This window comes from Canis aureus, chromosome 38 (genome assembly GCF_053574225.1).
Source record: "Canis aureus isolate CA01 chromosome 38, VMU_Caureus_v.1.0, whole genome shotgun sequence".
Taxonomy (NCBI): Eukaryota; Metazoa; Chordata; class Mammalia; order Carnivora; family Canidae; genus Canis; species Canis aureus.
This window is the reverse complement of record NC_135648.1, coordinates 443433-457326: the sequence shown is the minus strand read 5'-3', so window position 1 is coordinate 457326 and position 13894 is coordinate 443433. Positions and strand designations below refer to the sequence as shown.

Genomic DNA, 13894 nt, shown 5'->3' with positions numbered 1-13894 from the left:
GGTTTGGGAAGGAAGGAGAAGGAAGAGTGATAATGAAATGAGGAGTGCAGCTCTGACAACAAAGTGTCTGGAACTGGCCAGGGATACCAAAGGGCATAACAGATGCAAGAGAAGGACCCAGAAGACAGAGTATAAACAAGCAGAATTAGAGGTCTCTAGAAAAAAAAAAAAAAGGCAAATATAGCTTTTCTGGCATAGGAAAAGTCATTTTCAGCCACTAGCCAGCCAGTGAAAGAAGGTAAGAAGAGCCACCATCAAGTCAGGAGATAGCCCAGGAGATAACCTCACATCACACTAAATCAGTGGGGAAACTCCCAGGGCTGGTTCAAAAATGAGGGCTGACCTGGCACACACTCTTGAGTCATCTCTGCAGGGCCTAAACCTATTGGGGCACCCAGATGCTGGCCCTACTGCAGCCAGAGAATTGGTGATGCCCGCTCCCGTGGATCTCGTGACTGACCTGACCACTGTCACCTTCAGATGATTTTTCCCCAGTTCCATGCTGAATTCCCCACTGGGCAAGCCCCTGCTTGAGAATGTATGCATTGCCTTACTTAAAACTTCCTCAATTTTGTTGTCTGCAGAGACACTGCTTTGGGAACGATCCCCTTGTTCTCCTTGTTTGTTGCAAGTAGAGCCCTTCCTTGTCTTACTCTTCGGCTTGCTGTGTCTCTTGGCTCGATGCTCACCAAGAGGTAAGGGCAGCTTCCGGTAATGAAAGGAAGAGAATGAGAAGGAAGAAGAAGAAGAAGATTGGAAATTGAAGTGGCCTAGAGCTTGGCTACTGTGGGCAGAGAGGACTCCAATCAGGGGTGCAGGAAGCAGCACATGAGTGAGTCATGGTTCCCCTGAGGATCTACAGCTTTCTCAGCATAGAGGTCAAGGGCAGGCTGCCCTAGGATGGGCCACCTCGGCATGAATAGTATTGTGAGTTAAAAGAAAGCAAAATCAAGCAAATTCATGAAAAGTGCTTTGTCTCTCTCTCAACTGTCTAAATTTTCATTGGAAAGCAGAGACTGTACCGGGACGGGAGCTACCAGCGGAGATTCCTCTTTACCTAAGAAACGTATCCACACAAGAGAGCACCTTTGTTTTCCAACGTGTCCCCCTCACCTTCCCACTAGTGGTCTTCCTTCCCTTTCTATCCTCAGCCCCCAGGACTCTCCTGAGCTCACGTAACTGCATGTTGCTTCACCATCTTTGGAATTCCATGTCCGTGTGGCTTCCCTGGATATACAATTAAATTTGATTTTATTCCGTTAATCTGTCCCGTGTCAGTTTGATTCTTAGTCCAGCTAGAAGACTCATGCAGTGAAGAGGAAATTCTTCCTCCCAACACCAGCCAGCTCCACTCCTGCAGGTATTCTCGGGTAGGTTGGAGAGGTCAAATTCTGAGGGAAGAGATAGGAGAGGAGCTTCTCAAGAGAGAGCTGACTGTGGAGGAGAAGGGCTGGCTGTCAGGTCACCGACAACCGTGTACTCCCTGGACACAGGAATCCCCCCATGGAGAACTCTGGAAGGTGATTGGAGGTGAGCTGGTGGGGTGTTCAAACCTCCCCTGGGGAGCAGGGCATCTTCCATTTCCCCTGATCACCCTGGACCCTCCTACTGACTCATTTGTGCTCAGGCCTTGAGCACACTCGAGTTTCTCTAACAGCCCTTGCTGGGAGCCCCCCAAACACCATCACAGCCCTTGAATTCCTCCTTCTTCAGGACACAGACATGATCCACCTCCCCAGGAAGCCCCTTGAGTGCCCCTCAAACAAAAGAAACCTCAATTTCTCAGCTGGAGGAGTTCACTAATAACCATGTGCCTTTACTGAGCTTCTCCTTCCCCCCACACTCTCCGTCCAGTGTGTCTCCTGTCCCTCTGACCTCCAGCACCTCTGTCTGCATCTGCTCTGGGTGCTCCTCACCTCTCCCATCACATCCCTTTTACTAAAAGAGCTTTGGACTGAGTGTCAAGAAAACTCCTGGCTGGGATAGCCACTGGACACAGTGAATTGGAGAAAAAGTATTGGCATCTGGTCTCAGTTTCCTCATCTACAACATGACAGGATTGAAGGAACTGAATATTTTCTAGCACCATTCGGCACTCCGGCACTCTACATGTCGTCCTGTGTCCCTGTCTCCTCCCACACACATGTTCTGCTCCTCCCCACTCTGCTCTGCAGCCAGGTCCCCATGGCGTTCAACTCAGCTCCCGGGTCATCCCCTCCATCTCCTCCTACTCCCCATCCATTCAATACAACCTCTTCCTTCCTTCCAGACTTACTTTCAAACCTAAAGCACTGTTCTCTCACGTGACCCTTGGGATCCTGTGAGCAGATATACAGAATAGATATGGATTCTATTCCTGGCAAGACAGCATGCTCCATAACTTGAAGAGATACATAATACAAACACCCAGAAATGCAAGATTAAAAAAAAAAAAAGGCTTTAGTTCTTTTTGAAAGCAGAGCTCCATTCATTATGAAGTAAGGGAAACCCACAGAGAATGACACAGAAGAAATGGGAACCCGGCATGGCAAACAGGGCACGTGAGCATACATGGCACTGCGTGGGTCCCCTGGGGGCTGGCTGTTCTGGTCTCCCTGCTTGGATCAGGAGACAAGGCCTGAGACCAACCAAACTGGTGAAAGTTGCCATGAGAGTTTCTGCTGTGACCTCTCAGTGACAGGAAGGACCAGAAGAAACCCACCCCGATGTACAGAAGAGGAAGTTTGTCCATCTGTGTATTCCCTGAGTGTTGGCTTCCTTATTTGCTTGTTCCTCATTCTAAGAATCACTAATCACAAGAGGGACATTGTGGTTCACAAATATTCTATGCGTGTGACCCTGAAGTACACGATCCAATAAATTAAAATAATGGACGATTCCAAGTTTGCAACACCCTTGTGACCCTTGGTGAATTTTTTTTTGTTTAATTTTTTATTTTTATTTATTTATGATAGGTCACACAGAGAGAGAGAGAGAGGCAGAGACACAGGCAGAGAGAGAAGCAAGCTCCATGCACCGGGAGCCCGACGTGGGATTCGATCCCGGGTCTCCAGGATCGCGCCCTGGGCCAAAGGCAGGCGCCAAACCGCTGCGCCACCCAGGGATCCCTAATGCAAAATTAATCTCAAGAGAACCACCCTCGACACAAGCTGAAAGGATTCCACACACATTAAGCCTTTCCCAGTATGAGACCACAATCCTGAATTAGCACAGAGAGAAATAATTCATCATGAAGTTAAGTCGGCAGACAAATAACACATTAGATCCCTCAAGAAATCATACATACCAGAAATTATATTTTTCTAAAGATTTTATTTATTTATTCATGAGAGAGAGAGTGAGAGAGGCAGAGACACAGGCAGAGGGAGAAGCAGGCTCCATGCAGGGAGCCCGACGTGGGACTCGATCTGGGGACTCCAGGATCACGTCCTGGGCTGAAGGCGGTGCTAAACTGCTGAGCCACCTGGGCTGCCTAGAAATTATATTTTAAAAGCATAAAGATATAAAAAGAAATAATACCAGGAAAGAAATACACATTATCAAAAAATACCAGATTTTTTTATTTTTTATTTTTTGTTTTCATCCCAACAAGTTTTTATTTTTTTTTACATTTTTTATTTGAATTCAATTTGCCAACATATAGTGTAACACCCAGTGCTCATCCCGTCAAGTGCCCCCCCCCCCTGCAGTGCCCGTCACCCAGTTACCCCATCCCTTCACTTGCATCCCCTTCTGCAACCCTTTGTTTCCCAGAGTTAGGAGTCTCCCATGTTCTGTCTCCCTCTCTAATTGTTCCCACTCATTTTCTCTCCTTTTCCTTTTAATGCCTTTCAGTATTTCTTATATTCCCCAAATGAATGAGACCATATAATGTTTGTCCTTCTCCAACTGACTTAATTCACTTACCATCCTACCCTCCAGTTCCATCCACGTTGAAGCAAATGGTGGGTATTTGTCATTTCTAATAGCTGAGGAATATTCCATTGTATACATAGACCACATCTTCTTTATCCATCATCTTTCGGTGGACACCGAGGCTCCTTCCACAGTTTGGCTGTTGTGGCCATTGCTGCTAGAAACATCGGGGTGCAGGTGTCCCGGCGTTTCATTGCATCTGTATCTTTGGGGTAAATCCCCAGCAGGGCAATTGCTGGGTCATAGGGCAGGTCTATTTTTAACTCTTTGAGGAACCTCCACACAGTTTTCCAGAGTGGCTGCACCAGTTCACATTCCCATCAACAGTGCAAGAGGGTTCCTCTTTCTCCGCATCCTCTCCAACATTTGTTGTTTCCTGCCTTGTTAATTTGCCCCATTCTCACCGGTGTGAGGTGGTATCTCATTGTGGTTTTGATTTGTATTTCCCTGATGGCAAGTGATGCAGAGCATTTTCTCATATGCATGTTGGCCATGTCTATGTCTTCCTCTGTGAGATTTCTGTTCATGTCTTTTGCCCATTTCATGATTGGATTGTTTGTTTCTTTGCTGTTGAGTTTAATAAGTTCTTTATAGATCTTGGACACTAGCCCTTTATCTGATACGTCATTTGCAAATATCTTCTCCCATCTGTAGGCTGTCTTGCAGTTTTATTGACTGTTTCTTTTGCTGTGCAGAAGCTTTTTATCTTAAGTCCCAATAGTTCATTTTTGCTTTTGTTTCCCTTGCCTTCAGACAGATTTTTTTAAAGCAAATTAACCTTCTAGGAATAAAACCTCTAACCACTGTAATTAAAAACTCAGTGGGTGCAGTAGGTAACAAAAGAGATGGACTGATTGCATTTAATATTGGTTTTTTTGGGGGGGGAGGGGGCAGGACTCTTGTTATCAGATAGAAAGTATGTGAAGATACTCTTTGCTGTATGTTCACTCAAATTTCTACTTAAAAGTATCTTCTACAAAAACTATCATTTTTTAAAGATTTTATGTTTATTCATGAGAGACACACAGAGAGAGGCAGAGACCCAGGCAGAAGGAGAAGCAGGCTCTCTGCGGGGAGCCCAATGTGGGTCTTGACCCCAGGACCCCGAGGTCATGAACTGAGACAAAGGCAGAGGCTCAAACTAGTCATCAGTTGCCCCTACAAAAATTATCTTAAGAAGACTTTAATTTTCCATAAAAAGATCTGAAAATGCTACCTAAGGATTTAATATTATCCTTCAAGGACTGCTCTATGTTTGCTTACTTTTCCTCTTGCTTAATGCCTAACTTTTTAAAATAAAACTTTGTGTTAGTCTATTGGGGCTGGATGAAAAAGTACCGTAGACAGGGGGGCTCAAACAAGTATTTCTAACATTTCTAGAGACCAGGAGTCCAGGACCAAGGTGTCAGCAGGTTTGGTTCCATCTGAGCCCTCTCTCTCAGGCTTGTAGACAGATGGCCTCCTTATCCCTGTGTCCTCACATCACATTTCCTCAGGGCACCCCTGGAGTCCCTCTATGTCCAAATTTCCTCTTTTAAGGACACTATCCAGGGTAGACCGGCCCCCCCCCCACCCACCCCCATGGCCTCATTTTGATTACTCTTTAAAGACCCTATCTCCAGATGCAGTATCATCCTGAGACACTAGAGATAGGGCTTCAACATGCAAATACAGGGAGACACAGCGCAGCCCATGACCCTGGATATTTCACTTTTCAAAATGTTCTTCACTTTCAAATGTGATTTATTAAATTTTATTTCTTTATTTGAGAGAATGAGAGAGAACAGGGTGGAGAGGGAGAGAGAATCCGAAGCTCAGCAATGAGCCTGATGTGGTGCACAAACCAATGACTGTAAGATCATGACCTGAGCCAAAACCGAGACTCGGTCACTCAACTGACTGAGCCCCCCAGGCACCCCAATAATGTGTGTTTTTTTTTTTAAAAAAACAAGGTTGTCATTGATTTCTAGACTGCAGAGACTATTGCTCTCTTGTGAAAGTGACTTTTAACCTCCCCAAAGCCTGTAACTCTGCATTGTCTTTTTATTAATAAATTGCTGCTCTGAAAAAAAAAAATAAATAAAAAATAAATTGCTGCTCTGGTGTTTAGGATTAAATCAACATCTATGATCTAATCACTAGGGAATGCTCAGCACTGCAAGTGTGGGGAAATTCACGCCCCACAGTGCATCCTGGGCTACTAGGGGGGAGGGCTCTGGCTGTATTCATAATTCCAGTTTTTCAATCGAATGCAAAAACAAACATATTTCCTCTTCTACTAGATGCACTTGAGGAAGAGGAAAAAGGAAGAGTTACTCTCATGAATATTAAGATATCTTAAAAATCTAAAATAATTACTTTATTACATTTCATTGGCAAAAGGATAGGCTTACAGAAGACAGCAACAGAACAATGAGTTCAGAAGCAGATCCATATATACAGCCAAGGTACCTGGTCCTACATATCGGTGGTATTAGTCAAGTGACTGACATCACAAATAACATAGCGTTACCGTATTTCACACCAGGCGCAAACATCAGTTCAGGTATATTGTGCATCTAAATGTAAAAGGTTAAATAGTTCAGGTTCTCAGAGGTAAAATACTACAGTGGTTTTCAGTGATGACCCCAGACCAACAGAAACAGCATCATCTGGAAATTATAAGAAATGCAAATTTCTGGACCTCTTCCCTGACCTAAAGAATTACAAACCCAATAATTTGTGCTCTAAAATGCCTTCTGGAGGATTCCACTTATATTTGAGAACCACAGATTAAGGAGAAAATCTTGTGACCTCAGCATAGGAGTGAATAATTTATGGGATTAGATAATGATGGTTGTAAAGAAAAACATCCACAAACCGTGTGCTGTCAAAAAGAAATCCTCCTCATCCAAATGTGACTTTATGAGAGTAGAAAGTAAAGCAGAGCCTCCGGTGATATTCGCAATCACGAATCCAACAAAGTACTTGTGTACAGAAATTATAGAGGAATTCAATTCAATAAGAAAATGACTGACTCCTCCCCTAGACACACACACAAATAGCTAAAACCTAAACTGGCCCTTGACCGAAGACGGAATCCAAATGGCTAACAGGCATATGAAAATAGGTTAAGAACCATTAGTCAACAGGGAAACACGAACTAGAACAACAGTTGGATACACTACATCCCCACCAGAATGGCTTAAATTAAAAAAGTGAGCACCAAATATAAGTGAGAATGTGGGGACGATGGAAGGTGGATCACCGCGAAAAGCCGTTAACCAGTATCCATCAAATGCACAATGTGTGACCTGTGACCCAGCGATTCCAATTCCACATACGGTCCCAAGAGAAATGAAGGTTCAGGTTCACAAAAAGCTTGATAGGTTAAGACATGACGCCAGGCATTAGCGGTGGAACCCCGGGAGTTAGACCAGGAAAGGAAAGGCCAGTACAACGGGTCACAGGGAGCCCTGATCCTCTATGGTGCGCCTGAGGGTGCAAGGGGAGCACGTACCAGCCCCCCTCCCCCTACTGGCCCAGGATACCCCGTGGGGCCTGAATTACCCCCACGCTTGCATCCACTAGTGATAAGCAGCTTCTCACAGGCGTCCCAACCACATCCTGAGAAAAGCCTTAGCGCCCAAATGCAGGAGATAAGCAAGGCAGCTGCAGTTGGTTCTCAGGGCGGGGCTGAGAAGCTGTGAGGCAGGATGCAGGAGGCCCCTGAAACCTTCAGGATTTGGGGAGCAAACAAAGAAAAGAGATAATCGACACACAAAGTCAACTTCTTTCATGGGGAGCCTTCCAGGTGCCAGTCTGCTCAGTAACTCACACCCAGTGACACCTAGTGGTGAACTACACACATCCAGGGGCATCGACTTCCCAGGCTTGGGTGGTGTCTGCGGGGGGGGGGGGGGGGGGGACCCCACCCCTGACACCAACCCCCAACCCCCAACCGCCCCCCACTCCTCTGCTGCTCAGACGCACTTGATCTGAATTCAAAACCCGGTGCCTGGTGTGCACAGTCACCTGCAGTGACATCTGTTCATTGGTTGGGACCTTATCTTAACCCAACACTTCTTAAAAGACCAGACAACTCATCGCAGTACCTTGTAAGTAAACTACGTTGATGTGGGGAGCTTTGTAGTCAGACTCTGCTGTAAGTGCAGGGTTTTATCTCACTCTGGGCTACTCCCCCACCCCCATTTTTTCCCACAGTTGCAGTCAGCCTTAAATGAGATATCTGTGTCACCTTTGTAACCTAAACGTCCTAATTTCTCCAGCTTTGGGGAGGCATTCTACTTCAGGCTGCACATTTAAGGATTTAGGAGAAAGTATACCAAGTAACTTCCATTAGTCCAACCTAATTCCCTTATTCTAAAGCGGCAATGAAATGATTCCTATTGTTCCCAATTTTATTTATAGCTTATTGAAAGTATATTCATTGGATTGACACTTTTTCCTATGAAACAATTATATGTGGTAAAAACTAACTGGCAACTCAAATGTTAAATTTCACTTGTAAAGGATTTATTTTTGTGAGTTTCCTTTCGTAACTGTTGTTTCTTCCAAAATGCAACGTTCCCAGATTAAACTGCACATACCTGAATGTTGCTCTATGCGGTCTTGTTCACTACTCGATTTTCTTTTGTATTGGTTTCACCACCATATACATTTATTTTAAAATTTATATAAAGCAGGGGCACCCGGGTCGCGCAGTCAGTTGAGAGTCCCACTCTTGGTTTCGGCTCGGGTCACGGTCTCAGGTGGTAGTCGAGGGTCTTGGGTTGAGCCTTGAGGAGGGCTCTGCGCTCGGTGGAGAGTCTGCTTGACTCTAAACTCCTAACTTCCTAAACTCCCTTCTGAATCCTTCATTAACCAATGAATTATTTGAATTGTGCTGCTTAATTTTCAAACATTTGGGTATTTTTTTAAATTTCTTCTTACTATCTATCTCAAATTCAATTCCGTTATGATCGGAGAATACATTCCGAGGAATTCCAATTCTCTGGTATTTGCTGAGACCACTTATGGCCTCGCACAAGGTCTACAATGATACTTGTTTCATGTGCCGGGGAAAAAACATATATCCTGAATGAGCAAGGTGTAATGTTCAATAGGTGTTATACTCGAATCTTCTATGCCCTTATTGATTTTTGTTCATTTATTGTATTAATAAATACAATGTGTGTATATAAACAATAAATAAATAATAATATGAATAATAGTAATAGTATAATAATATAAATAATAATATAAATAATAATATAGATACAGTGTGTTAAAGTTTCCAATCATGATTTATCTTTTTCTCCCTGAGGATCTACCAATCTTTCCATCAAGAATTTGGAAACTCTGTTATCAGGTGCATTGACTGGACTTTTATGCCTTCTTAATGAATTGATCATAATGTTATCATTATGAGGTATTTCTGTTATAGACTATTCCCAGATCTCCCTGGTCCTTCAGTTTTTCCAAGCTTATACCTGGTATCTTTTCTCTTCATCCTAAAAGACTCACAGTAGCATTTCTTAATAGGTCCACTGGCAGTAATCCTCTCAGCCCTCATTTATCAGAAAATATTTTTACTTAGTCTTTATGTTTGAAGGATAGTTTTGCTGAATGTATCTAGCATTCCATAAAATTTTAAGTTGAAGGTTGTGCTTGAAGATACCATTCTTTGCCCTTCAGCTTTTATTTCTACTGGGAAGATGTCGTTCTTACGTTTGTCCTTGTACGCAGTGTCTTTTTTCATGGCTGCTTTTAGGATTTTCTCGTTCTCTTTGGATTTCAGCGTGTATGAGGACATACGCTGGTGTGGTTCCCTTGGAGTGTATCCTGCTTGGGACTGCTAGGATGTTTGAATTTTCAAGCTGATGTTCTTTCATCAGTCTTGGGGAAAATTGGGCCATTATTTCTAAAAATAGTTTTCCTGCCTCTATCCAATGATTATAACACAAATCAAAGGTGCTGTTCAATTATTTTAACTTATCAGCCCTTTCCCCCAATGTTTTATTTCAGATCATTTCTGTGGTCCTTTATTCCACATCACTAACTCCTTCTTCCGTAGTGTTTATTCTGTTGTTAAGATCCTACACTATGCTTTTCTCACAACACTTTCTGTACATTTTTTAAAAGACTTTATTTATTTATTTATTCATGAGAGACAGAGAGAGAGAGAGAGGCAGAGACACAGGCAGAGGGAGAAGCAGGCTCCATGCAGGGAGCCTGACCTGGGACTCCATCCCAGGATTCCAGGATCATGCCCTGGGCTGAAGGCAAGTGTTAAACCGCTGAGCCACCCAGGGATTCCCTAGTTCTGTACATTTTAAAAGTTTTCCAGTAATCTATGAGATTCCCCATTTTCACACATTCTTTTTATCTTGACGTTTAAATTTCTAAATATATATTATGTGTTTTTCTTTGAAGAGAGAGGTTTATAAAGGACTATGGATGCAGTGTAAGTGAACCTCAAGTAAAGTAACCTGAAGCTAGTGGCCACAGAGCCATCACCAGCTCTAGGCCCTACTAGCCAAGTAGAGGGAGTCATTAGTGGAACCCAGGAGGAGAAAGTGATGCAGAGCCAGCCACTCTGAGGGGAGCTGTGATCCCTACCTGAGGGCCAGAGATAGCCCACGGCCGTGCCCCGAGCCAAACTTATTGCTGGTCCTAGTTTCGAACTCCTTTCCTGTTAGTTTCAACATCTCGGCTATCAGTGGATCCCTTTCTCTTGATATCTTTTTTTAATGTGTCCCATTTTCCTCTAATACCTTCCATTTGTTTTATGATGTTCTACATTGTACATAGATACCATGGGGTCTTGATAATTCAGCTCTTTTACTCCTAACTCTGGGAAACGAACTAGGGGTGGTGGAAGGGGAGGTGGGCGGGGGGTGGGGGTGACTGGGTGATGGGCACTGAGGGGGGCACTTGATGGGATGAGCACTGGGTGTTATTCTGTATGTTGGCAAATTGAACACCAATAAAAGTAAATTTATAAAAAAAATAATAATTCAGCTCTTTTGCTTTGTTTTTATTTCTAAGAACATGCAATCTCTTTCCAGTGCAGGGCTGCTGAAGTGAGGAGGTGACTGCTCCGATTGTCTTAAGTATAACATGAACGTTAGCCTAGGCAAGTGTTTAAAATTGACCTTGCCTTTCAACCGTCCTGTCCTCCCAGAGCTACAGTGCTTCTCGCCAAGTCTGATTTCTTTGGTCTCATCAATATTCAATCCTGGAGCCTGGCGGGAGTTAGACACGTTTCATCTTTTGAGACAGGGTAAAATCACAAGAAGACGTGAGACTAGACTCTTTTCTATTTGACGGTCCCACCCGCACTTCCCCTTTTCTCAGCACAAGGAGACTGGGAAGCTAGGGAGAATTTTTAGGTCAAGTAAATTATTGCTGCATTTGAGAGTCTCGAGACCCCAGCACCCCAGCCCGCCCCCGACATCGCTTCCTCGTCTCTCTGAACGCTGCCAAGCTTTCTTCTCCAGTGTTGCTTCCTTCCTCACGGGTAAGGTGACCTCTCTCTGAAGATCAGTCCGTTGGGCGTTTTCTTGCTTCCACATCTCTTCAATAGCTTCCTAGATAAATACCCCTTTTATAATGCCTAATTCTTACTGTTATGATGGTAACAAGGATCTTCCACCTCCTTTCCGATCCCAGTCAGAAAGCTGCTCATCGTGTTTGCAGCATATCCAAATTGCAAAGAAAAGGATAATCTCTTTGTTGTTGTTGTTGTTGTTGTTTTCCTACGACTGCTCTGGTTCACCTCTAGCTTCGATCTGCTTGATTAAAAGAAAGGAAAGAAAGAATACAGTCACATATAAACCTCAGCGTGGCCTCGTGGATTCCATTTTTCTGTCATGAACTTAGGAGCTCCCCTCGAGAGGATCGCAGAGCTTCCCAAGGGCTGCGGCTCCGTCGGGGGTGACGGCCAATGGTCCAAATGGTGCAGAGTCTCCGGAGAGTACTGGGTGCTGTCAGAGTCGCGGCCCGCTGTCCCCCTGTTGCTTCGAGCCACCCCGTGTTACCGTAAACCGTCATCCTGTTGCTCCCCGCTGGGGTGCCCCCCCCCCAGGGCATGGTAGTTTAGCTTCCCTTAGGGAATGGAAAGCTGGCCAAGGAGCCACAGCACATCGGCGCTTCGTCGCTTCCCGTGGCGCTCTGGTGTTTGAGTCCCTCTTAGCTTCACACACGTGTGAGTCGTCATCCCCATGAAGAAAGGAAGGGGAAGTTCAGAGAAGTAAGTTGAATTCTCATGACGCTGCCGGGACCCAGCCAAGTGGACGGCAACAGACCGCGTGGCTTCGTCGGTGGCGGCCACCCAGCCACCCCCGGCCCGCCGAGCCCAGGAGGCCGCGGTCACCAGCACAGTGGCCGCCTCCCGCCCATCGCACTGGCCCTGCTCCCGGGGACACGAGGCCACACAGCTGCGCCGCCCTGTCCTCCTACAGAGAAACCACCGTCCCCTTTCCAGGCCCGGCCCTGCGCTCGGGGTGCCTACACCGGTGGCACTTCACAGGAAGCCCGCGTCCCCGCCCTCCTCGTGGGTTCCCCTTGGCACCTACCTGGGGATGTCGATCTTCTGACACAAGTCAACTTCGGTTTTGCTTCGGCCGCCGAACTCTGTGGTCGGCCTGTCCCGGTCCAGGACCCCCCGAGCCCGCATCGGTGTCTGCACGGTGCTCGCCTTGGGGAGCCCACGGCCCCCTGCACCCTTCTCTGCGGGACCGCATTCGCCTGCAGCCTCCGGGCTGCTTCCTTCGCTTTCCCAAAATAGTCTCAGGGGTGCATCTGTGGGGCGAGACGTCTACGGTTTCTTCCTGTGACGAGACCTTGTCCAAGAGCTTTCCCAAGGGCTGTTCTGAAAAATCACGTCTAGTCTCCTCCCGGCTTCCAGTCTGCGGAGAAAGCCAGCTCCTTGTACCTGCGGTCCCACGACAACTACGACGCTGGTTATTTCTTTTTATGGTTGTTACCCAATTCAGATTTGCTCTTTATGAGTTACCCGTCGAGTCTGCCCTGTTACTCTTGGAGCTCTGAGCTGCTTCTTATAAATGAGTAAGAGGTGTTTCCCATTATTAACACTGTGCAAGGCCATCTGTGATTTAATATAGATATTTTCCCCAATCTGTCTCCTGCCATACAAAACTCTAATTTTTAAATTTATATTCGAATTTATATTTATAAATATATTTTATTTATATATTTAAAATAAAATGTATATTTTATTTTATTTTATTTATTTTATTTTATAGTTTACTTGTTCCTATTTTGGTAAAAAAAAAAAAAAGACTTCAAAACTTCCGTGTTTAGTATATCTGGAATTTATTTACGCTGCGAGGGAGATTTCCAATATTATGGTTTTCCTAGACGGAGAGCCAGCGCCCTCATTGATCACGCTTCTGCAGTGACAGGAACTCTCTCCTTTCCCTGCCTTCCTCTTTTACTCCTCTATACTCTGGTTTCTTTTCAGATTGCATAAATCTTTTGCCTATTTTACTCCTCTACTCAACGATTGCTCAATTTTATCACCAGAGTCCTTTCTTCTTAGCTTTTCATGATTTGATTAGATTTTCTCCGAAACACGTCTGACACAAAACATAGCCTTCATTTAAGGTATGTAACACTTGAATTCGATATGTTTGTATATTGTAATACGATTGCCATTGTACCAATAATTAGCACCTCTTTCATGTCACAAAATTAATAGCTTTTTAGTGGTTGGAATAATTAAAAGCTAGAGTCTTAGCCAGTTTGATGATTTGTATTCGCTCTACTGTAGTTAGAATCTCTGTCCAGGTTCACATCCGTCCTGTCCCCCCACACGCACCCCCACTGCCCATAACCGTATTTTGATGACACTGCCTCTGAGTTTTAACATTTAGTACCGCAGATCCCATACTCAGACCATTTTTTTTTCACATTTTTGGCTATTTTAATACCAAGAATGTCATTTAGCTTACACATCTTGGGGATTGATATTTGA

The 13894-nt window shown here is 44.7% G+C and overlaps 1 long non-coding RNA gene across 1 annotated transcript; it reads right to left on the bottom strand.

Moving 5' to 3' along the window:
• Window positions 1-10872: 10872 nt before the first annotated feature.
• On the bottom strand, window positions 10873-13894 carry LOC144307045 (uncharacterized). The gene is made up of 2 exons (XR_013374005.1): window positions 12474-13894; window positions 10873-11687 (listed from the first exon to the last, which is right to left on the bottom strand). It is a non-coding gene; the product is annotated as an uncharacterized LOC144307045 (long non-coding RNA).